We start from the raw sequence: 14,276 nt of genomic DNA on the forward strand, positions 1-14,276 counted from the left end.
TTTTGATGCATGAAGGTGGAGAGAGGGTTTTATTTTTCTGTTTCCGTGTTATGTTGGGCCATTTCAAGAAAATTATAAATGAGAGGGTTGAGAACAACGCTTTATGATTGTGCTTTGTGATATCTTAAGGGGTTCTATAAAATCTACGCAGGCATTGTCATTGTTGAAGATTCTATGCATATTCACCTTTCTTTAACCAGTGCATGCTTATTATGTGTGAAGCTGCTCTTTCTATGTTATAGGTATAAACTCAATTAGTTTAATTTAATTTAAAAAACCTTACAGTTAGGTAGTATGGCTGTCCACAGTTTGCAGATGATAAAAGTAAGGCAGAGAAAGAATAAGTAACCTGCTCAAGGTCGCATAACTAGTAAGTGGTAGAACTGGGCAGCTGGGTTCCAGGGCCTCTAAGCTCAAGCTCTATGCTGGATTGCTATTGTCCTTGTAAGATTTACCTTACAACAAAGGGATTGCCCCTAAAATGTTGATAAAATTATGCTAATCTGTCAGAGGAAGAAGGCCACTATAAATCTACAACCAAGGAAGACTCCGCTCTGGCTCTGACATGAGGGACGTGCTCATGACTCATGACAAGTTGTCTGGTCTCTTTCCTCTAGAGCAGAGCAGTGCTTCTCTAGTCCATGAATATCTATATGTTACAGTATTCATTCTCATTTCTAACGCCTAATTTTATTGGTCTCACTGGTCTTGTGGAAACAAGAGGCAATAAAAAAGTAAGAAAAAGGTAAAAATGTAAGACAAACAGAAAGGAAGGGTTTTTGTCAAGCATGACTGACTTTAAGTCTCAGCTTTGCCAACAGTTGTTAGCTATGTGACTTTAGGAAGGTTAATTAATTTTGGATACTCCTTTCTCTTTATCTAGAAAAAGGAAGTAATGATACTATTATTATTATACTAGTAAATAGTATAATACTATTTACTGCATAAGGTTTTTGTCAGCATTAAGAAAAAAATGCATGTGAAAGTCCCAGTACAGTACCTGGTACACCGTCAATAATAAATATTAAGTTCTCTCTTGCCTCTCCCTGAGGACATCCTGTGCCAGAGGCTTTATTTCCTCCTTCCACCATGTTGGTGTCTGTAATTGACTGAATGGTTCCTACTAGACAATCCTCCTCTACTTTTTGTGGCTTTTTGCCAGTCTTCTGAGTAAGCCAGTTGTTTCCTTTATTATTGCATTTTCTTAGATTTCTTTTCAATTTAGAATTAATAGAAAAGTCAAATTCTTGTGTGCTGTTCTCTTTGCTGGATTTCCTCCTGACCTTTAGTCCTCAACGCTTGTTCTCAAATTTCTTGCTCCTTTTGAGCAATGCAAGTTTTCTTGAAAATAGCCTCCCAAAATGCTATAGTCCCAGATGGTTTCATTGGTAATTGTACCAAAATTTCAAAGACTAGATAATTCTAATGCTAAATGATACTTCCAGAGTATAGAAAATTATTTATACAAAAGAAGTGCAACATTGTTACTGGAACCTGATAAAGTAGCACAAAAATGAAAACTACAAACCAACTCAATTTTAATTTTGGATTGCAGTAAAAAATAAATAAAATATTAGTAAAATAATATTATATATAAAATAAGAAACATTTACACCAGAATGACCCATGTACATCTTCTCTTATCCTTTGTGCTATTGTTGTCATATAGCTTATATCTGCATATGTTGTAACTCCACAATACAGTGTTATTATTTTTGTTTTGAGTTAGTTCTCCTTTGAAGAATTTAAAAAAAATAAAGAAAAAGAATTTTTTTTATATTTACACATATATTTCCTGGTGTTCTTCCTTTCTTCCCCTAGATCCAATTCCCCATGTGGTGTCATTACCCTACTACCTGAACAGAGGACTTTAATACTTTTTATGATGGTCTACTAGTAACAATTTCATTAGTTTCATTTACATGAAAATATCTTTATTTTGTCTTTTGTGAATACAAAATTCTAGGTTGATTTATTTTTTTCTTTTAGTAAGTTAATAATGTCAAAACATGATCTTCTGGCTTCCATTGTTTGTGATGAGAAATCATCTGTCATTCTTATTTTCATTTCTTTGTAAATCATGTGTCATATTTTTTAAGCAGCTTTTAAGATATTTTTCTTTATCTTTAGGGTTATGTGTTGTTAGTGTGAGTCTGTTTTGGATTTTCCCTTAGTCCTAAAGCAAATCTGTTTAATTATTTTATGTCTTTAATGTGTGAGCCTTGTGAGATTTCAGCAGAACACTTGGGGTATTTACCAAGCCCCTCTATCATGGCAGGACTAGAACTCTGAATTCTATGTCCACCTGCTGACACCTCTACTCAGCTGTCTCAGCTTTTTAGTTGTTCTTTTCTTCTTGGTCTCTCAGGCCTCTTCCAAAGATGTAAGTTCAGGGGTTGGCCAAGGATTTGACAAGAGTTTATATGTAGATTTGGGATTCCTTAAGTTTTCCCTCTTCCTAGGATTTCCCCTTCAATTTTGTGCAACTCTGAGAGTCCCACACTCCTCCTCTGATTCCTCAGACCAATGATACTGGAGCTCTCTTTTTGACTTCTAGCTGCGCAATGCCCTGTGCTTGGGGGATGCTCTCTGGGGAAAGGGTGGATAAACTTGGGTCTCACTCAGTATGATTCTTGCCCTTCAAGGTTCAGATTCCTTCTAAGTTCTGCCTTCAGGGATTTCAAACAGTTATTATATTTTCCCATTGTTTATAGTTGTTATTTCTGGAAGGGTTAATACAAAACAAGTTACTTCCGCTTTACTAAAATCAGAACTTGAATTGTAAATATTGAATAAAGATAATTTTATGAGTCCTTATTAATAGTCAAGATATACATATATACATATGTATATATGTATATATTTGTGTGTGTGTATGTGTGAGAGAAAAAGAGAGACAGAGAGACAGAGGCAGAGAGAAAGAGGGAAAGATTTTTTTAAAAGCTTCTTTATTTTTAATAGAAGGAATGAACAATTTATAAAATTGCTACTTTGCAATTCACCACTATGAAAATTGCTTCAGGCAAAGGTCATCAAAGGTAAAATGCTGTTGGAGAACAGAATACATCCATAATGTTAAAGTCCACAAATTGCCTACTCATTACAATTTTTGAAAAAAGAAAAGAAAGAATATGAATTTAACCCGAAGTTAATGATGACAAACCAATCATACAAATTTGACTTCATAATTTTAGTAAGTGGAGGTTATTAAGAGGAAGTTATGTTAATCACAAAGGATTAAGAATCAGACCGATAACAGATTGAACACCAGAGCATAATATTTCAATATCTTTAAAATCTGATAGAAAAAAGTTGAACCTAGAATTCTATTTCTAGGAAAGTTCTCAAATAAGCTTAAGAGCAAAATATAAAAATCATTTTCGACATGTAAGAATGCAGAAAATTTTTCTCCTAGGCATCCTATATGAACAAGTATACCTTAGGGCATTCTCTAGGAAAAAAGGAAAAGGAAAAATTAATCCTGGGAAAAGAAAACATCAGATATCAGAAACAGTGGCAGTTAACTATATCCCAAAAGAGGTCAAAGAAATGAAAGAGAAAATATGATATTTTCTGAATAAAGGTACATACAATTTTTTCTTCTACCAATAAACTGTTATTGGTATAGAATTACAAAGTCATAATAAAGAAAATGTTGATTGATTGATTTTTATCTTTTGGTCACGTGGCATGTGGGATTTAGTTCCCCAACCAGGGATGGAACCCATGTCCCCTGCAGTAGAAGCCCGGAGTCTCAACCACTGGACTACTAGGGAAGTCCCAATGTTGAGTTTTAGCAACACCTTAAATACAAAGTATAGAAGACTAAATTATAGTCTCATTTTAAAATGTAGTATATTAAACATTGAGAATGTTTATATTGATAGTATAAACACAGTAACATTGGAATGAGGAGTTCATGGATCATGAGAGGGGTGACAAAGGAAGATTAACTAGACCAAGTTCCTCATTTTTGATGACAGGGCATCAGTAAATGTTCTCAAGTTGGTAAATTCCAAAAAGATAGCAAAGTGTTTTATCTCAAGCCATGAAGGTTAACAGAAAACAGAAAGTCTTGGCAGAGATCTGGGGAGTAGGAAGAAGATTGAGGGAAAGGAAGGTTGTTTCACTTTTATTTTATTCCTGCATTCAAATTATTTTTATTTAATAAGGTCTTGTACTTTTTCTATTATTAGAAAAAGACTAGTTTAAAAAAGTAACTATATGAATATGGTTATATAAACACTGAAATACTATTCAGCAAACAAAAAGAATGCAGTAGATCTAGATGTGCACCCTGGGAGGAACGCACAGCCTCTGTATATTGCATAGTGAAAGAAGCAGAGTTGCAGAAGAGAACTGCCTATTCCCAGTGTGTGAAAACAATGTCTATGGGAATATGTGTGTATTAGCAAATTTCATGTCAATAAAAATATGTTGGTTAAGAAAAAAATTAAGCTCAAAAGTGAAACCTTTAACCCATGTGGTTCTTGGATACTCCAGCAATTTGCATTACATTATTAACAGCCCTGCTGTCAGGCTGGTTCTACCCAGAACCCAGCCTAGGTGCAGCTGCGATACCAACAGCACTTCCCATGGGAATGTCTCATCCTTACCTCACTGCAAATGCTTCTTCTGTTTCCACTGGTGCATACTGGGTTGCTCTGATGGGTGAGCTAGTAGCCTGCAACTCTGCCAGCTTCATATAAATTTGAAACTTATCTTGTCAACACTTTACTGAGGTAGATCAACCATTAAACATTTCTTTTAGCTTAAATTCCCCCTGTGACCACTGGGAAAAATTAAGGTATTGATTGAGGAGGTGCCTTTGGCTAAGTAAGCTCACCTCTGTCCACCTTGATTTCCTTCTGACAAACCAGCTCTCTGGGCTAGAAGACACCTCAGGTCTCTTCTGGCTCCTCTATTTTCTAACTCTAGGCTCTGTTTTGTGAAAATCTTAGAACGGCACTGAGGTTTCATTGTTTTTTGTTTGTTTGTTTGGTTGGTTTTTTTGGCTGCACCGTGTGACATGCGGGATTTTATTTTCCCGACCAGGGAAGTAACCTGTGCCCCCTGCAGTGGAAGTGCGGAGTCTTAACCACTGGACTATCAGGGAAGGTCTGGTGGTGTTTTTTTTTGAGGACACAGTTTAGAAACGATAGGAAGGTTGGCTGAGAGCAACTTGCAGGAGTGCTAAGAAATTCCCCCAAGAGCTCTTCAAATGTCCTACAGGAAAAATAGAGACTAGGATGCAGCATATTATCTCCTTACCAGAATACCATGAGAGCAAAGACTTGGCTCCCCTGTTCTAGTTCAGCCACGTTAATTTGACAGCACGCATGAGCTACTGACTGCCTGTGAAGTTGCTACTGTCTCTGACTCGTTGAGTGCACAACTGCTCTGATCGGGAGCAATTCCGTGCCAGGCAGTTGTGGAACAAATAAGCTACACAGTCAGCGCAACCTGAAGCCTCATCAGCTCATCAGTGAGTGCCGTGGGAGAGAAATTTAACTGGAGGAAGGTGCATATAGAAAGAGGAAGGCGATGAAGGAAAGAAAGAAGCTGATATTAAAAGGTGGTATAAGTCACAGGAAAATGTGTGCCTTCCAGTTAGAAACAAATGAAACATATTTGTATACAATTAAAGAGTCTAGGGCACAGATAGGAACATGATTTTAGGCAGGGAAGGCAATGAGAGGCTTCTAAAAGGTGAGAGAGAGTTAATGAAGTTGTTGGAGAGCACTTAATGGGTATACTGATCATAAAATACATGAGACACCAGAGGAAACAAATCTAGGCTGGATGGATTGTACATTTAACATCCATTTGCTGGTTGCTATTTGAGACAAGAAGAAACAGCATGGGTTCTAAAGATATGGGTTTGGCTTATATTTGAAAGAGGCTGAATTTAACAGTAAAAATCTTGGATAGGCTGTAGTGGGGTGATGTCACCAAATGTCAATATTTCAAACTGTAATCAGGCTTGTGTGGGGACTCTGATTCCCAGAGTTATTCTCTCTGTGAAAGGCAATGCTCAGGAAAAAAATCACTCGTGAGCGTCAGTTTACTCTCTTTCTTAGGAAACATCCTTGCTCCTTCTGGGCCATCTGTAGGCTGTATACAACTGTCATCCCTTCTTCCTGCTTCCTCTCATGAAGTCCCCAAATAAGAAAATGACAGCAATAAAAGGTATATAAGGGATTGACTAGTTCATCTCTTCATTTTTCAAGTTAGGGAATTAAGCTCAAGAGAAATTTGGCCCAAAGCATTCAGCTACTCAGTGGTAGGGCTTGAGCTCATTTGGGTTTCCTTTCTCTCCATCTATTGGTCTTCCTGTCTATGCTGCCTCAATTAAAACTTGGAGATATATTTCAAGTATCATTCCTCTTCCTTTAATAATCCTTCATAATTCTTTGAAATTCATATTTTGAATATGAATACTGGAAGGGTCAGAGAGGGGCTAAGCCCTGCTTGGGTTAAAGGTAAAGAGGTCACATATTTCTCATCCTTGGGGTCAGGGAAGCCTCGACCGCACATGCGCAAAAAGGCTCCTCCAGGTCAAAAAGGGAGGAGACTCCAGATCATAGTAAGTTTTGCTAACTTCCTGGGGACCCTCGGACTGAAATCCATTTTGGCTAAAGGGTATGCCTGCCTACTGGGGAGGGCCCTAAGTGAACAAAGAACAAAGCAAGATGATTTGCCAGAGGAAAACAAAGACCTGGAAGAACTGCCCCCGTGTAAGTGATTTAATCCACCCCAAAAGCCCATGTCGCTCTCTCTCTCTTACTGAGCCTGCTTGTGTGTCTATCTGCGCGTATTCCTCTCTTAATAAACACTCTACCTACTTCACTATTTTCCGTCTCTTTGTTGAAATTCCATTCCAAAGGGAAAAAAGACCCAGGGCAGCCCTGCGCCCTGGGTTCAATCCCTGGTCAGGGAACTGAGATCCTGCTTAAAGCCACGACAGCCACGGCCACCCCACACACCCCCGGAAAACAGGAGGGTGACTTTTTACTCATTCCAATGCCATTACCAGTTATCTATTATGCCATTGTCATCACCAGAGCCATTATCAGTTTCAATTCCCATTGCCCCGTCCATTGTCTAAAATGCCTTCTTTCTGTATCTCATTTGGGCACCGTTCTAATGACTCTAGATGTAACTAGTCTTTAAAGCCAAACTAGGTTCTTCGTGTTTGTTTTTATTTTTGTAAACAGGAGTTAAGAGACATACTATTTCCAAATGAGCATTGTTACTTTCCGAACTGAGATTTCCTTGCTGTGTGCTTATAACAAGCTGCTCACAGCATTTTGGGGAACTCTGATTTTGGAACTGCCCTCAGTTTCTTTTGAGTAGCCACAATGGTGGTGCATTTTTATTCTTTGTGATTTTAGAAGTAGTGTTAGCTGTATAAACAAATTCGGGTCCAAATAGTGTAGCTATAAAATAGTAAGATAATTTTCTTGTGGGGTTTAGAAATAGCTCTAAATCCAATTCCAAAAGAGGCTTCTTATAAAATTTGGTGGATTGAGAATATTGCTTATTCCCCTGCTGTGCATCTTGAATGTGGATGTGTAAATTCTAGTGTTTTGGGATTGAAGAAAAATCAATCATTATTTTATTCATTTACCTCATGTACATTTTTGATCCTTAATAAAAGAGTGGTTAGGAAGGAGACTCAGTCTCATAGAGCTGTAGTCTGTAGTCTCCTACATGGGAAGCACTGACTAATATCAGCAGATTCTGGATGGGTCATACCTGAAGATACGAGGTTGTGGGATGGAGCTGCAAAAATGGTTGATAGGTGCAATGATTGCTGGGTGAATGTTTGGTGTGGATTTAGCATGTAAACGAAGGACCAACATATAATTTCCTTTCAGGATAAATAAAACAATATATGATTAATTTCATCAGCATATGAGGAAACCAAGTTTATAAAAAATGACATTCAAAACTGCTGATCTGGTAAATACACTACTGTGTGTAAAATAGATAGCTGGTGGGAACCTGCGGTATAGCACAGGGAGCTCAGCTTGGTTCTCTGTGATGACCTAGATGAATGGGATGGGGGTGGGTGGGAGGGAGGTCCAAGAGGGAGGGGATATATGTATACATATAGCTGGTTCACTTCGTTGTACAGCAGAAACTAATACAACATTGTAAAGCAATTATACTACAATTAAAAAAAAAACTGCTGATCTGATAATCCTAATCAGGTCCATAGAACTTGACCTATTTTAAAATATAATTTGCCCCCATTGATGTATGTCTTCTCTATTGCTTTATGTATGGACTTTGCAGACTGCAGAAAAGAGCATGTATTTTAAAGTTAATCTGCTTTGTTACCAAAACAGACTTTTCTTTTCCCACATACTGCATATTGGGTGATTTTTTTCCCTCTTCTTTATGAAAACACACAAACTAAAAGGAATAAATCTAACCTGTCACACTGATATTCAGTGGTTGAGCCCAAGACACCAATTATTAAAGTAATTGTTAAGGAAATTCTTGGACCCTTTGGTCCACAGTTTAAAAGTCTCTTTATATCTTTCTTAACCTATTGGCCCAGGAAGGCTTCATTCTAATTGACAAAACTTTCCAAATATACAATGAACGTTTGTGACCATAACAAGTAAGTAAAATCATGCCCCAGAGATGAGGGGAGCATCAAGGGAAGAACATTCAGGGCCTGAAGAGTCTGAATTGACCTATACTCTGGTTCTTAATACACATAGATTCTGTAAAATTGTTAGAGGTTTTCCTTTCTTTTCTTTCTTCCCTGCTTCCCTCCCTCTCTTCCTTCTTTCCTACTTTTTTAAATCTGAGACTGATCTCAGGGGACAGTCTGACCCTCTAGATAATATAAGTACAGAATATATAAGATGTTGGAACTGAGTTTGAATAGCTGTTCCAGTTATTAAATGTATGGTGTGATATTAGGCATGCACTTAAACTATATGAGCACCAGTTTTCTAATATGTGAAAAGAGAAGTATTACTATACATCATGCATGATAAAAGTCTTGGCACAGTCCTAGCACTTATCAGTGATTCAATACATTTAGTTTTTATTGCCTGGTCAGTTAGTCACTTCTAACAATTTTAGTTGGGAATAACATCTTAGATGTAAATACGAAGTCTTCAAGCAAAAATAAAAAGATGAGATTTTAACATTCTATTTACTATATAATCTCCAGTTTTTCAGACAAGAAATGCTATCTTCTTTCAGTTCAGAGTGGAGTAAAGCTGACTGCTAGCTGGACAAATAGGGACAAACACCAATTATATAGAATGCTCGGCAGTGTTTTTCACACTTTAGTGTGTAACAATTCACTTGACGTGTTTGTGAAATATAAAACCCTTCTCTCTCCGGGGAATCCCATGCAGCAGTTCCACCACGGGGCCCAGGAATCTACATTTTTCTCAAGTGTCTCAGGGGATTCTATTGAAGAAAATCCACAGAGCTTATTTTGACAACATGAGGATACAGAACATTGAATTTCATGGATAAAAGGCATAAGTAGATCCTTTTTAATCACCTTTATATTTTTATTTTATATTTTTGAATTTTATTTTATTTTTTTATACAGCAGGTTCTTATTATTTATCTATTTTATACATGTTTTTACTTTATACATATTAGTGTATATATGTCAATCCCAACTCCCAATTCATCACACCACCACCAACACCACCCTCTGCTTTCCCCCTTGGTGTCCATACATATGTTCTCTACATCTGTGTCTCGATTTCTGCCTTGCAAACCGGTTCATCTCTACCATTTTTGTAGATTCCACATATATGCGTTAATATATGATATTTGTTTTTCTCTTTCTGACTTCACTCTGCATGACAGTCTCTAGGTCTATCCATATCTCTATGAATGACCCAGTTTCGTTCCTTTTTATGGCTGAGTAATATTCAATGGGTCATATGATAATTCTACTTTTAGTTTTTTCAGGAAGCTCCATACTGTTCTCCATAGTGGCTGTATCAATTTACATTCCCACCAACAGTGCAAGAGGGTTCCCTTTTTCTCCACACCCTCTCCAGCATTGGTTGTTTGTAGATTTCCAGATGATGCCCATTCTGACTGGTGTTAGGTGATACCTCATTGTAGTTCTGATTTGCATTTCTCTAATAATTAGTGATGTTGAACAGCTTTTCATGTGCCTTTGGCCAGCAGTAAGTCTTCTTTGGAGAAAAGTCTATTTAGATCTTCTGCTCATTTTTTGAGTGGGTTGTTTGTATTTTTAATATTGACCTGCATGAACTGTTTATATATTTTGGAGATTAATCCTTTGTCCATTTATTCATTTGCAAATATTTTCTCCCATTCTGAGGGTTGTATTTTTGTCTTTTTTATAGTTTACTGTGCAAAAGCTTTTAAGTTTCATTAGGTCCCATTTGTTTATTTTCATTTTTATTTCCATTACGCTGGGAGGTGGGTCAAAAAAGACCTTGCTGTGATTTATGTCAAAGTGTGTTCTTCCTATGTTTTCCTCTAAGAGTTTTATAGTGTCTGGTCTTACATTTAGGTCTTTAATCCATTTTGAGTTTATTTTTGTGTATGATGTTAGGGAGTGTTCTAATTTCATTCTTTTACATGTAGATGTCCAGTTTTCCCAGCATCACTTATTGAAGAGACTGTCTTTTCTCCATTGTATATCCTTGCCTCCTTTGTCATAGATTAGTTGATCATAGGTGCATGGGTTTATCTCTGGGCTTTCTATCATGTTCCATTGATCTATATTTCTGTTTTGGTGCCAGTACCATATTGTCTTGATTACTGTAGCTTTGTAGTATAATCTGAAGACAGTTACTGTGATTCCTCCAGCTCTGTTTATTTCCCTGAAAATTGCTTTGGCTATTCGGGGTCTCTTGTGTCTCTGTACAAAATTTTAAGATGTTTTTGATCTAGTTCTGTAAAAAATGCCATTGGTAATTTGATAGATATTGCATTGAATCTGTAGATTGCTTTGGATAGTATAGTCATTTTCACAAGATTGATTCTTCCAATCTAAAAACATGGTATATCTCTCCATCTCTTTGTGTCATCTTTGATTTCTTTCATCTGTGTCTTATAGTTTTCTGAGTAAAGGTCTTTGACCTCCTTAGGTACGTTTATTCCTACATGTTTTATTTTATTTTATTTTTAACATCTTTATTGGAGTATAATTGCTTTAAAATGGTGTTTTAGTTTCTGCTTTATAACAAAGTGAACCAGCTATACACATACATATATCCACATATCTCCTCCCTCTTGCGTATCCCTCCCACTCTCCATGTCCCACCCCTCTAGGTGGACACAAAGCACCAAGCTGATCTCCCTGTGCAATGTGGCTGCATCCCACTAGCGATCTATTTTACATTTGGTAGTGTATATTTGCCCATGCCACTCTCTCACTTCGTCACAGCATACACTTCCCCCTCCCCATGTCCTCAAGTCCATTCTCTACATGTGTGTCTTTATTCCTGTCCTGCCCCTAGGTTCTTCAGAACCATTTATTTATTTATTTTTGGTTCCATATATATATATGTTAGCATACGGTATTTGTTTCTCTCTTTCTGACTTACTTCACTCTGTATGACAGACTCTAGGTCCATCCACCTCACTACAGATAACTCAATTTCATTTCTTTTTACAGTTGAGTAATATTCAATTGTATATATGTGCCACACCTTCTTTAACCATTCATCTGTCCATGGACACTTAGGTTGCTTCCATGTCCTGGCTATTGTAAATAGAGCTGCCATGAGCATTGTGGTACATGACTCTTTTTGAATTATGGTTTTCTCAGGGTATATGCCCAGTAGTGGGATTGCTGGGTCGTATGGTAGTTCTATTTTTAATTTTTTAAGGAGCCTCCATACTGTTCTCCATAGTGGTTGTATCAATTTACATTCCCACTAAGAGTGCAAGAGGGTCCCCTTTTCTCCACACCCTTTCCATCATTTATTGTTTGTAGGTATTTTGATCATGGCCATTCTGACTGGTGTGAGGTGACACCTCATTGTAGTTTTGATTTGCATTTCTCTAATGATTAGTGATGTTGAGCATCCTTTCATGTGTTTGTTGGCAATCTGCATATCTTCTTTGGAGAAATGTCTATTTAAGTCTTCTGTCCCTTTGTGGATTGTGTTGTTTGTTTTTTAGATATTGAGCTGCATGAGCTGCTTGTAAATTTTGGAGATTAATTCTTTGCCAGTTGCTTCATTTTCAAATATTTTCTCCCATTCTGAGGGTTGTCTTTTCGTGTTATTTATATTTTCCTTGGCTGTGCAAATGATTTTAAGTTTCATTAGATCCCATTTGTTTATTTTTGTTTTTATTTCCATTTACCTAGGAGGTGGGTCAAAAGGACATTGCTGTGATTTATGTCATAGAGTGTTCTGCCTATGTTTTCCTCTATGAGTTTTATAGAGTCTGGTCTTACATTTAGGTTTTTAATCCAATTTGAGTTTATTTTTGTGTATGGTGTTAGGGGGTGTTCTACTTTCATTCTTTTACATGTAGCTGTCAAGTTTTCCAGCACCACTTACTGAAGAGCCTGTCTTTTCTCCATTGTATATTCTTGCCTCCTTTATCAAAAATAAGGTGACCATAGCTGCCTGGGCTTTCTTGCCCTTATCTCTGGGCTTTCTGTCCTGTTCCATTGATCTATATTACTGTTTTTGTGCCAGTACCATACTATCTTGCTTACTGTAGCTATATAGTAGTCTGAAGTCAGGGAGCCTGATTCCTCTAGCTCCATTTTTCTTTCTCACGATTGTTTTGGCTCTTTGGGGTCTTTTTTGTTTCCATAAAAATTGTGAGTTTCTGTGAAAAATGCCATTGGTAGTTTGATAGGGATTGCATTGAATCTGTAGATTGCTTTGGGTAGTATAGTCATTTTCACAATGTTGATTCTTCCAATCCAAGGACATGGTATATCTCTCCATCTGTTTGTATCTTCTTTAATTTCTTTCATCACACAGTTTTCTGTACACAGGTCTTTTGTCCCCTTAGGTAGGTTTATTCCTATGTATTTTATTCTTTTTGTTGCAATGGTAAATGAGAGTGTTTCCTTAGTTGCTCTTTCAGATTTTTCATCATTAGTGTATAAGAATGCAAGAGGTTTCTGCGCATTAATTTTGTATCCTGCTACACTACCAAATTCATTGATTAGATCTAGTAGTTTTTTGGTACCACCTTTAGGATCTCTATGTATAGTATCATGTCATCTGCAAACAGTGACAGCTTTACTTCATCTTTTCCATTTAGATTCCTTTTATTTCTTTTTCTTCTCTGATTGCTGTGGCTAAAGCTTCCAAAATTATGTTGAATAATAGTGGTGAGAGAACACAACCTTGTCTTGTTCCTGATCTTAGAAGAAATGCTTTCAGTTTTTCACCATTGAGAACAATGTTGGCTGTGGTTTTGTCATATATGGCCTTTATTAAGTTTAGGTAAGTTCCCTCTATGTCTACTTTCTGGAGGGTTTTTATCATAAATGGGTGTTGAATTTTTTCAAAAGCTTTTTCTGCATCTATTGAGATGATCATGTGGTTTTTCTCCTTCAGTTTGTTAATATGGTGTATCACATTGATTGTTTGCATATATTGAAGAATCCTTGCATTCCTGGGATAAATATCACTTGATCATGGTGTATGATCCTTTTAACATGTTGTTAGATTCTGTTTGCTAGTATTTTGTTAAGGAATTTTACATGTATATTCATCAATGACATTGGTCTGTAGTTTTCTTTTTTTTTAGTGTCTTTGTCTGGTTTTGGTATCAGGCTGATGCTGGCCTCAGAGAATGAGTTTGGGAATGTCCCTTCCTTAGCAGTTTTTTGGAAGAGTTTGAGAAGGATGGGTATTAGCTTTTCTCTAAATTTTTGATAGAATTCACCTGTGAAGCCATCTGGTTTGGATTTTTGTTTGTTGGAAAATTTTTAATCACAGATTCAATTTCATTACTTGTGATTGGTCTGTTCATATTTTCTATTTCTTCCGAGTTCAACCTTGGAAGGTTATACCTTTCAAAGAATTTGTCCATTTCTTGCAGGTTGTCCATTTTATTCACATAGAGTTGCTTGTAGTAGTTCTTATGATGCTTTGTATTTCTGCATTGTCTGTTGTCACTTCTCCTTTTTCATTTCTAATTTTATTGATTTGAGTCCTCTCCCTCCTTTTCTTGATGAGTGTGGCTAAATGTTTATCAATTTTATTTACCTTCTCAAACAACCAGCTTTTAGTTTCATTGATATTTGCTATTGTTTTCTTTGTTTCCAT

Source organism: Neophocaena asiaeorientalis, unplaced genomic scaffold, assembly GCF_003031525.2.
Source record: "Neophocaena asiaeorientalis asiaeorientalis breed wild unplaced genomic scaffold, Neophocaena_asiaeorientalis_V1.1 scaffold32, whole genome shotgun sequence".
Lineage (NCBI taxonomy): Eukaryota > Metazoa > Chordata > Mammalia > Artiodactyla > Phocoenidae > Neophocaena > Neophocaena asiaeorientalis.